The 10,585-nt window shown below is 37.0% G+C and overlaps 1 pseudogene; it reads right to left on the bottom strand.

The window, feature by feature from the left end:
• Positions 1 to 2,353: 2,353 nt before the first annotated feature.
• Positions 2,354 to 3,202, bottom strand: LOC140502529 (aquaporin-9 pseudogene; annotated as a pseudogene).
• Positions 3,203 to 10,585: the final 7,383 nt, after the last annotated feature.

Raw genomic sequence — 10,585 nt, 5'->3', positions numbered from 1 at the left:
CTGGACTGCAAGAACCTCAGTAGTTTCTTTGCAGAGCACCTGGCAGAATGGATGCTCGTTTATAAAAACTGTGAAAGTTGTGGGAAATGGAATGAAAAGGGAAGTGTTAATAGAATTAGACAGGGAAAGCAATAAGGAGAGCCCTACAATAAAATTAATAGAATTTGTATAGGGATCTTCTGAGTGAGAAGATGAGGTGTTTGAGAGAGAAGTAGGGATAAAATTGATAATCAGCAAATATTTTATTTACTTTTAAAAATATTTAGTATTTTATTTTTCCCAATTTATATGTAAAAACAATTTTTAACACTCATTTTCAAAACTTTGAGTTCCTAATTTTCTCCCTTCCTCCCTCCCCAACACCCTCATTAAGAAGGCAAGCAATTTAATATAGTTTATACATGTGTAGTTGTGGAAAACTATAATAGTCTATATTGTAAAGTTGTAAATCATGTTGTAAAAGAAAGCAAACAAAAAAAAAACCTCAAGAAAAATAGTTGTTGTTTTTTTAAAGTATGCTTCAGTCTGTAGTCAGATACCATCAGTTCTTATTCTACGGATAGATAATATTTTTCATTGTAAGTTCTTCAGAGTTGTCTTGGATCACAGCATTGCTGAGAATAGCTAAGAAGTCATTCACAGTGATCACCTTACAATATTGTTTTTACTTTGTACACAGTACATTTCACTCTACATCAGTTCATTTAAGACTTTCCAGGTTTTTCTGAGAGCACTCTGCTCATTATTTCTTATAGCAAAATATTATTCCATCATAATAATCACATACTATAATTTGTTCAGCCATTCCCCAATTGATAATCATCTCCTTAATTTCCTATTCTTTACCCTCAGTAAAGAGCTGATATAAATATTTGTCATTCATATTGGTCCTTTTTGATTTTTTATCTCGTTTGGGATATAGACCTAGTAGTGGTATTGCTAAGTCAAAGGGTATGCTTTGGTTTCATAGCCCTTTGGGCATAATTCCGAATTACTCTACAAAATGTTTGAATCATTTCACAAGCCAAGCAAACAGTGCACTAATGTCTCATTTTTCTCACATCACCTCCATTTTTGTCATTTTCTTTTTCTGTCTTATTAGCTAAAATAAATAGGTGTGAGGTAGTACCTCAGAATTGTTTTAATTTACATTTCTCTAATCAATAGTGAGTTAGAGTAATTTATCATATGACTATGGATAGGTTTGATTGCTTCAGCTCAAAACTATTAATATCTTTTGATCATTTTTCAGTTGGGAAATAGTCTTTATTTTTTTATAAAATTGACTCTGCTTTCTATATGTTTGAGAAATGAGACCTTTATCAAATAAATTTGCTTTAAAATTATCTCTCCTGGACCTATCTTCCAGGTCATTTTTTTTTCCAATGAGATATTTCCCATTGTGTTATATTTTGTTTTATTGTTTACTGATTTCTTATAAAGTCATTAGCTTTCATTTACTCAATTCTAATTTTTAAGGAATTGTTTTTTTCCTTGAGCTTTTGTTCCTCCTTTTCCATTTGGCCAATTCAACTTTAAAGAATTTTTTTTCTTCAATGAATTTTTGTGCCTCTTAAACCATTTGGCCAATTCTGCTTTTTAAGACATTCTTATCCTCATTGCTTTTTGTACCTCTTGTACCATTTGCCCAGCCTGTTTTTGAAGTTGTTATTTTTTCAGTATTTTTTTTTGTGTCTCTTTTATCAAGCTGTTGACATTTTTTATTTTTTTACATCACTCTCATTTCTCTTCCCAATTTTTCCTCTGCCTCTCTTACTTTAGTTTCAAAATCCTTTTTGAGCTCTTCCATGGCCTGATAGCAATTCATTTTATTTTTTTGGAGGATTTGCATGTAGGATCTCTGACTTTGTAATTTTCTTTCTTTCTTTTTTTTTTTTTTTTGGTACTCAGAAAATGATCTTTGAGACTCACATGATAAAAGACCTAGTACATAATGGCACTGAATGAAATATTTCTTTACAGATAAAGCAGCTGGGATAAATCCAGGTGAGCATGTCAGTAATCAAGTGTCCTACCCCAAAGGACTAATGTCACAAGGATGAGACCAAAAGGGTAGGGGGGAAAGGTTCTGCCCCATCAGAAGATTCCATCAAGCACTTTCCTAGGGGAATATCCAATCTGCAAAGTCAAAGGTAGCAGCCTCTATCCCAACTTCTTGCTTAGTCCTACAGCTTTTCAGTGGAGTATCTATCCCAATGGGCCCAGCACAAGTGAATGGATTTTCCCCTAGCTTTCAGTCTTACAATTTCATCAAATTTGTGCTTTTAGTGAATAGACATAGTTATAGACTCTTGGCTACAACCAACTGCACAACCCAGGGTGGGGCATGCTATTATGCTACCACACTGAGTTCATTTTTCTCTTCCACTTGTTCAATCTTTTCTTCTGAGACTGGATCTGTATGGTGGATTTCAATGCCAAAAACATAGATGAAGCCTCCTAAGGCGGTACCAAGGAAAGGAGCCACTGCTGGGATCCACCAGAAATAACTTGCAGCTGTGAAGACTTCAAATCCCAAACCTGTGAGAGCGGTGAATAGTCTGGGACCCAGGACCCAGGTTCATGGCACAACCATTGTTCATTCCCAGTGAGCAAGCAATGACAAGGATCAGTAGGCCAACTGGTTCTAGGCCTTTGGGGACCCTCCAGTTTTTTTCATCAAAAATGGCAAACACACCCAAGAGAAGGAAAGTGGTAGACATCACCTGGTCTGCAAATTCATTTCCTATAGTCAAGTATTTAATCGGATATGTTGCAAAAATCTGTGCTGTTGCATTTTCTCCTGTGATGATCAATTTTCCCCCAGCAAAAGTCTTAAGTGCATCGTAGTAAACTCCAAAGAGGGTTGCAGCCCCTACAAAGGCTCCCAGGAACTGGGTTACCACATAGAAAGGGAATTTGAACCATTTCATCCATCCATAGAGACACATAGCAAAGGACACTGCTGGGTTAACGTGACCACCAAAGACACCTCCTGACACATAAAAAGCCATTACAATAGCCAGTGCAAAGCCAACATTCGTGGTCACAGGTCCACCTGCAGTCCCTTGGCTGAAGACGGTTTGGGCTACAGAACCACAACCAAGGTCAATGTCCCCAGGAATTCTCCAATCATCTCTTTGGCCAATGAGTTCTTCAAGATAAGTTTCTCCCTGAAGGTTTTTTGCACCTTTCTGTCCATCTTGCCGTCACAAATCCTTCTTGGATGTGGGCATGCCATGCTGGGCAGTCCTGTGACAATGTTTCCCATATTATTAAGCACCGATTGGAAAATCCTTTGTTTTGACTGAGGGAGGGCTGTGCAGGTCACCAGTCTCACTTCTCCTCCCAACTTTGTTATTTTCTTCTGAGTGTATACTTTGATCTTCTTTGTGACCACAGTAACTTTCTGTGGTCAGATTTTTTTTTTCTGTGGTTTTCTCATTTCTCTTTGATGTTTAACTATTTCTTAAAGTAGAACTTTGCTTCCAGGATGGAGGAAGCACTGTTCCATGGTTCAGGGGTTTGTGAAGCTGTTTTCAGAGGTACTTCTAGGAACCTGTAAGGTTTCAGTTCTTCCAAGGTGGTATGATCTGAAGAGAGATGCTTATTACTCTCCTGGCCTATGCTCTGGTTTCTGAGTGAACACAAGCATTCTTTTCTACCCTGCAACTGTGAGGAAAGTCCGTGCTCTACTGTGACTACAAGCTCTGGTGTGCTAGTGTTCCTCTTTGCCCTAGGACTGCTACCCAGGAATGTGACCCAGATTCAAGTATGGGCAAAGAAACTGAGTCCTGCCTCAGCGTCAGCAAACAGACCCTCATAATTTCTTTCTAATCAGTTGTTTGACCTTCTTACCATTTGTGTTATGAGAGCTCTGAAGGTAGACAGTGCCACTGCTGATTTAGTCACTCCAATGATCTGTTCCTGGTTTGTTTGGGCAAGGTCTATGCTGACATAACCCATGCTGGACTGCACTGGACTGTGCTTCTCTCTCACTCTGTTGCAGCAGTCCATTCCTGCTGACCTTCTAAATTATCTTGGGATGAGAAATTGTTTCACTTCATCGTTTTGTGGGTTATACTACTCTAGAATTTGTTTAGTCGTTATTTAAAGGTATTTGAACCATCTTGGCTCTACCTTTCTCAACAAATATTTTAAATTGACTATTATATGGCAAGCACCATGTTCAGTGTTGGGAATTCAAAGAAAAACAAAATGTAATTCACGCTTTAAGGAGCTAACAGTTTAATACTTGAAAAAAGATTAATTTTAATGATCATTTCTCTGGAGAAGAAATGTTTTCTGGTGGAAAAAGCCATCAATCTAAGTGTTATTTACTGGGCCCTAAAGGGTTGACTAGACACAAATGACAGTGATTTAAAGTGCTGGGGAGGGTGGTGAGGCAGTCACTGTTTTCTCCAAAGAAAATATTTTTTTATAGTAAGAAGTCTCTCTTTTTTCTGATTTTCTCCTGACATTTTTCTTGATATGATACTATTTAGTTTTCTCAGATGTATTTGATCCATATTTGGTCACCAACGTCTGTAAAATCCTACAGGACATAAAAAATATCATTAAAAATGGAGAATATCTTAAGATGAAATCCAATTTCCAACCATTTCTTTCCCTTCCCCTCCTTTCATCTTCACTCTTATCTTTCAATTGGTCACTCTTGAAATGTCTTTAGTCATGTCATTTTTCTTTGCTGGAGTAGCATTTTTTAATTTCCATTAATGTTCCTGCATATTAAGTGTGCACAGAAGGTGAGACATTTCTCAGTTTATGTACAAAACTCTCTAACAGTCACCATTTTCTCGGGTCTTCCCTCTATTTGAATATGATGCTTCTTGGCTTCTTCAACTGCAACTTAAGATATAAACAGATTAGCAGTTTCCTATCGAAACCCTAAGAGTAAGTTCCACTTAGTTTTTCTCTTTTGGAAGCTCTTAGGTAGAAATTCAACTTCCTGCCACATTTTATCTTATTTACATATTTTCTACTCTTCTAATTGGTCAAACTTCAGGCAAACATCTACACTTGTTGAGTCTCATTCAAGGTCTCAAACCCTTCTCTGTATAAATTTTGAGAAAAGAGATATGATGAAGCTGGTAAAAACATGGAAAATTAACAAACTACATTGTAGAATGCATAGTAGAACTTTCAAAATTATATAAATGGCTAATATAGTTTTTTAATCTTAAATGTTATTGAGCCAAATATGATCTTCCAGATTATATCCCTAGTTCTGTAGCACAGGAGCTAAATTTGTGATATCGTTGGTAATGTGAAATCCTATGGGAGAAAACATTCTCTGCCAATATGCATGAGCATATTCTTTACCACTCTTAGTTGCCCAGAACACTGAGAGATTAGGGAACTTGCCCTGGGTCACAAAGCTATTATATGTCAGAATAAGACTTGGACTCATGTCTTCCTGCTCTGGAGTTCAACTATCTATCCATTTTAGGGATAGCTAGGTGGCACAGTGGATAAAGCACTGGGCTTGGATTTAGGAAAATTCATCTTCATGAGTATAAATCTAGCCTCAGAAACTTACTAGCTGTGTGACCTTAGACAAGTCACTTATCCCTGTTTGCCTCAGTTCCTCAAATGCAAAATGATCCAGAGAAGGAAATGGCAAACTACTACAGCATGTTTTCCAAGAAAACCCCAAATGGGGTCACAAAAAGTCAGATATATTACTGAAACAACTGAACAACAACAAAAATCTATCCATTACACCACATCTTCCACTAGCACTCTGACTCTAGTTTATTTACTTAATTTCTCTGAACCTTCGTTTACTCACTTGTATAATTGAGATAATTATATTTGTACTATTTGCTTCATAGAATTGTTGTAAGGAATAAATTTTATGGACCTTCAAGAACTACATAAATTCGAACTAATAACATTATAACTTTGTTCTCATCTTCATGTTAAAATCGCATCTATTCTAATTGGAGGAGATAAAGATTGGACTTGTGATTTTATTAATATATGGAATTCCTGGGTAAGGAAACTCTCTGTTGTCAGAAAACTCAGTTATTTAGCACTTTCTCTGAAACTTATAGTTATAGTTACCTTGAGTACTAAAAGGTTAAGTGATTTCTTGTGATAGTGATGGTGACAATAAAAGTTAGAGTCTCAGCCTTAGCTAGCTATGTGACTTTTGGTTGAGCCTTTCAGGGTTTCAGTTTCTTGATTTGTGGACTAAAGGCACTTGTGCTAGATGGACCTAATACCATAGTCAGTTTTACAATTCCATGATTCTTGAAATATTTTTAAAAACTGAGACTTTATGATCACAAGCAACTTTAACAATTAATGTGTACTTTCTATTACATGTTAATGGAAAATTGAGAAACCCAGAAGATAACTAAATGATCATTTCTAATTGTGATGTTAGATACATGTGTCATCATACATGGCAGCCTTGGAAACTGTAATAAAGAAAATGGTTAATGTAATAAAGCCAAGGCACTAATATTATGTTGGATTATTCCAGTGAGAGGTATTTAATGAAATATCTCATATACAGGATCTACTTTTAGCCCAACAATATTCGCCATGGTCCTAAATTAATTTTTCATTTTCAACTAGTTGAAAATATAACAGCTGAGCACTGAAAACTTCCATATAATAAGGTCAAAAAACTAGACTTATTCTTTTACAATTGATCTTTTTACAAGTTTTAGAATAAATATGAATTTAACATCTACAGAAATGAAGATTGCTTTATAACATGGGAACTGAAGTCATCCCAGACCATTCAACCCTGCTGCAACTAGGCCAAATAAGAAATTATTTCTTTCCATTTAGATCTGTTAACATCTATAGGACTAAAGAAAGAATATACATAAGAAGAGAAAGGGTGAACTTTGCAGGTATTTTGCACTTAAAAAAAAATCTCTCAAACTATCTATGAATTTCCAGAACAAGTGTGCTAATTACTAACAATTCTAGTTTTGTTTCCAGCAAGCAGCACAAAGGTACCCTAAAATCAGCTTTTAAAAACAAATTCAGCTGTAGGGAGGATGACATACAAGAACCTTGCCAAGTTGGAGGGAATTCAAAGATGTTGAGATACCATAAGTATTCTGTTGCTTTTTGTGGTTGACATCCCAAGCACGTGTGGAGGGGGTTTGTGTGGTTTTGTCTTGGTCTTAAAGGAAGCCACTAACCTGGAATGTAGTTACCAAGGTGTAGAAGTGGCTACTTGAAAGATTACTTTTCAAATTAATTATTTTTCACATCAGTGGTTACTACTGTTGAATAGAGCCACCAGAGGGGCTACCTGACTCGATGGTCAAGGTGGATTCAGTACAGTTGGAGCCAGTCTTGTCTTCTCTCTGGAACCCTTCCTTCCCCTCCCCACTGCTGCTGCACATGGAGTCTGCTGTTCTGACCAGATGTCAGAACTCCCAAGCCTTCCAACCCTTCTCAAAAACAATTTATGTAACAAGTACTCTGAAGGCTGTACTTTCCATGAAACATGCCTCCCTCCCCATTAAAGTGTGTTTAAATCCTACCCCTCCTGTCCCTTCTGGGCACTCCAGTACTACCATCGTGCAGTGTAATATCTGGGATTCCAATTCTCTTGCTTGGATTAAAGACCCTCCTGGATGCCACTTTGGTTATCCTTTGTTTCAGGGTGACTGAATTTTGTTTCTGAATGAGTTCAAGTCCTTAGTGCTCTCTAAATTCTCTTGCATTGGGACAAAGGCCAAATCACCCCACCCTAATTACACCAATCAATCAATTACCAAACATTTATTAAAGTTCCCACATGTGTCAGACACTGAGGATACAAAAATGCCTTCAAGAAACTTACAAAATAAAACAGAATCTATTTCTTTTTAATTTAGTCAAATGGGTTTGCAATACTGAGTATAGATTACAAAATTCCAATGATTCCCTTAACACAGATTTTCCTTATTTTATTTGACGGAACAAAAATACCACAGCTAGCACCACCACCATCAAAATACAGATTTTGAAGAGAGCTATGTGTCTAGATAGTTTCAGAAGTCTATTATTGAAGTCTGTTAGGTAGCAAGAGATCTAAGAGATAATTTTCTCTTCTAGTATAATTGGTTTGCACAGATCTGGGAAGATTAATCCTTCTTTGTATGGAATTATGTAGCTTAAACAGTGATTCCCCAAACAAAAAACAGCAGTGCTCATTTTATAACTGGTATTCTTCATTCCCTAACTGGCATTATTCTGTGAGGTACGAGCATCCTGAGGTGAAGAGTTATACTACTTTATGCTGTCTATAGAAGGCAATGAAGAAATTGATTCAGAAGAGCTGTTCAGGTAAACTGTTTTTTAGACATTTAGAGCATGGGCATCCATTCAGTGGTGCATTTGATCTATTAGGTAGGCTCGCCTGTAGCTTGATAACAATGCACTTTGGAGGACTCTTAACCCTACAGTTAAGGACCTGCAATTCTGTGAACCAATGTTATACTGCACAGCAATCGGTTCTCTTTGCTAAGGTAAAAACTGCATAAGTTTAAGTCTTTTTCTGTAGAGGAAATAACCCAGTAAAGTATAAGCAAATAGGTGATTAAAGAATATTCTTGATCATAACCAGGTAGTTTTATTTTGGTTTAGTTTTTGCCTTGTAATTTCCTTCCAATGAACCTACAATTATTAACCTATGGGTTAGCTTGGTAAAAGGCTGATGGTGATGATCACAGGCAGAGGACCAAGCTTCCTTCCAAGCAGTATTACCTTTCTTTACCTCCATTTTTCTTTTCTTTCTCCTATTCTCCCCCTTCCACCTTTTATCTCACTCCCATTTTCTTCTATGCCTTTGGACCTGATGGTTTTTCCTGAGGCTACCTTACCCTTTTTAATCATGTTCATCTCTAAAATCTAATAGTCAGTGAATTTTACAAAAGAGGAAATTGAAATTGTAAACTGAGCAGCCTAAGATCAGACATCAGTGCTTATTGCTATAAGGAGGTAATGGAATTGCAAATTATGGTGTTGCCTTTTTCTAGAAAGGATTAGCGTGGAGCTTTTATTATTTTGTTATTATAAAGATAAGTCATCAGAAGATCAACTTACACTCTGCATTCCCCTTAATAAATTTCCTTATTGTTATCCAAAAATGTGTATTAGCATAGATTGTAATCTAATACTAACTTAAACCATCTTCCATTCAGGAAATGAGTGCAACTCCATGAAATATTAAAACCTACCCTTTCAGCTTTGAAGCGATGATCTATATTTAACAATAGATTTTTTTTAAGATCTAGCTAAAATTAAGTAAAATGTACATTAGCAAAAAAGAAACAAAATGTAAAAAAAAAAGTTCCTCCTAGGCAAAAACCATGATAATTTGTTAGATGGTATCACAAAGTGTTGACATTGCTGAAACAAGGCTGAGGGTAAAGTGTCAGGAACAGCCTAACATTTCAGAAAGGCCTAGAAGGTGAGGACCATCAATGTCAAAGACAGTGTGCTGTGTTCTCATACCCTTCATTATATTAGCATCTTTTTAATAGCTATATCCTCTTGCAGGGACAGCTAGGTGGTGCAGTGGATAGAGCACCAGTGCAGGAGTCAGGAGGACCTGAGTTCAAATCTCACCTCAGACACTTGACATTCACTAGCTGTGTGACCTTGGGCAAGTCACTTAAATCCAATTGCCTCATCTTGGGTCATCTCCAGTCATCATCACCAGATGAATATCTGTTCACTGGATTCAGATGGCTCTGGAGGAGAAGTGAGGCTGGTGACCTGCACAGCCCTCCCTCACTCCAAACAAGATCAAGGGCAAGTCATGTCATCATTTCTCTGATGGAATGGTCGTCTTTGGGAACAAAAGATTGGCAACAAAAGATGAACACACACACATCCTCTTGCATTTCTTAAAGGAGTGAAGCTTTCAAGCATGGCCTCCGTACTTAAATCATTGCTAAATATACTTACATATACCTTTTTTATTTTCACTAACAGGTGGATACCAATAGTGAATAAGTAGCCCTGAAAAGGTGCTAGTCCTCCCTGAACACCCCATCATGCATCCATCTGGGGCTCCAAGAAGGTGTAACATTCACAGTAGCCACAACCTGATAAAACTGTCTCAGCAGACAGATTAAACCAATTTGAGGGTAACCAGCAAGTCTCAAACCCCTCAGTAAATTAGTGGGATGTCTACCCCAAGAATGTGAAGACTTCTCCTACAGTAATGGACAGATGAGAATAATTTGTTCCAATGGCCATTGGCCATTCCAATGACCACGAAGATCACTAAAGCAAGCACTGCTATGCACTTAGAACTTGGTCAGACATCAAAAGTGCCTACGTCCCGTTGCATCCCAGGCCATCACCATTTATCTTGAATTTTTTCCTGCCAATGAACTTCAATGATTCTGAAAGAGAAAGTGATGTTGATAACTCCTCTTCACATAAACCCAATTCACATACAAATAAAGACAAATCCCATCACATCACAATGTTATTGGTCCTCTCTGAAAACAAAAGATAACAATTTCTAACAAAAATTTTACATTTCTCTCAATTACGAATGTTGGTGACAAACTATGGTACCATTAGGTTTCATCTG

The sequence above is a fragment of the Notamacropus eugenii genome, chromosome 4 (assembly GCF_028372415.1).
Source record: "Notamacropus eugenii isolate mMacEug1 chromosome 4, mMacEug1.pri_v2, whole genome shotgun sequence".
Taxonomy (NCBI): domain Eukaryota; kingdom Metazoa; phylum Chordata; class Mammalia; order Diprotodontia; family Macropodidae; genus Notamacropus; species Notamacropus eugenii.
The sequence above is the reverse complement of the archived record's forward strand: the minus strand, read 5'-3'. Positions and strand labels throughout refer to the sequence as shown.